The sequence below is a fragment of the Anomaloglossus baeobatrachus genome, chromosome 3 (genome assembly GCF_048569485.1).
Source record: "Anomaloglossus baeobatrachus isolate aAnoBae1 chromosome 3, aAnoBae1.hap1, whole genome shotgun sequence".
Taxonomy (NCBI): Eukaryota; Metazoa; Chordata; class Amphibia; order Anura; family Aromobatidae; genus Anomaloglossus; species Anomaloglossus baeobatrachus.
Genome location: NC_134355.1, coordinates 69,064,008 through 69,065,538, shown reverse-complemented (window position 1 = coordinate 69,065,538; position 1,531 = coordinate 69,064,008).

The window sequence follows — 1,531 nt, the reverse complement described above, 5'->3', positions numbered from 1 at the left end:
TATACCTACCATCTGATGTATTACACAAAAGGAATACCTGCAGAACATTTTTTATGAATAAGGTTTATCCATCCATGCATGGTGGTGATACCTTGGAACCACTCCACAAGACATATAGACACATAAAAAGTGAATGCAGTGGGTGTAGAACATAGCAAAAATTTCCCCATGAATAAGTGGCAATAATCAAAGTGAAACGCGCGTTGGAGTTCTCCACATGGTGATTGTTCACCCCCCCTTACTAGCACTGGCATTGGCACTTTAGTAGTGTATGATTACTTTCTCTTTGGGTGTCAACTGATAATCTGTAAACTGAACCACTGCGGCTTTCAGTGTTTCTGCATGGGCTTAAATGGATAGTATGTATGAGGCCTGACATACCCCCAGTGTTTGTTATGTGCTACACCCACTACATTCACTTTTTATGTGTCTGTATGTTTTTATCTTTGATATGTGCTCAGATGGTTATTATGTGTGAGGTTTGACACACTTTCAGTGTTTGTACACTCACTGTAACTACTTTGTTATATGTCTATACGTGTATCTTTCTATGCACCAACCATTTTTTTAAACTACATATAAATAAAGACTGTATTTTTTGAGCAGTAAAAACTCCTTTTTTCAGTCTTTTTCATGTAATGTGGTAACTGCAAGGTATTATGGGGAAAGCCACATGGTCAGGACTGTGGTTATGTGAGTTTTCTGTAGCTAATGAAATTCAGTGCAATGTTTAAAATAGTGGCGAACAATTGCAAATTGTTTGAATTTCCTATAATTCTACATTTATTCTAATAGTAGAGAATTTATTTGCTTGTTTCTAGTGTCCAATAATAGGGAATGTTATAAATAAAGATAACCATTACTTACTGTTTTCATTCCTACCGCTCCTACACTACCACCAGTCATCCCTGCAGGTCATGACATTCCATTCAACATTTTTTGCAAATATTAAACCTTATAAATAGATTTTATCATATGCAGTTATTAGTAGTGATGGGTGGACCCAGACTGTAAAAGTCTGGATCCTCACGGTTTCAAAATTACCCGGGTGCTGGGCTTGGGCCTGGGAATCTGGGGGTTGATCAGGCACTCGAAAAATTAAAAATAAAGGAATAATAAAGAAAACAAGAATGAAGCAAGCGCTTCAACTTACCGGGGCTCCGATGCGGCTGTACACTGCTCCTGTGGCGGCCATTCACTTTTGGGGCTGCGCGTTATTGCTCATATATGCACTGCTCTTATGATCTGGTCACCATGGATGATCACAAAAATCCCATAAGCAGAAAAAACACAAGGGTAGTTGGAACCTGAGGTGAGCACAAACCCCTATCTTTCAGACCACACTAGAAGTAGCCATGGAGCATTCCCAAACACACCTAGACGCCACGTCACAGCCGGAGAAACTTACTACACCTCACAGATAGAAATGAGGAAATCTATCTTGCTTCAGAGTAGTCCCCAAAGGAATAGCAAGCCCCCAACATATAAAGGCAACGGTGATGTAAGAAAACACAATATACAGATAGGAAAT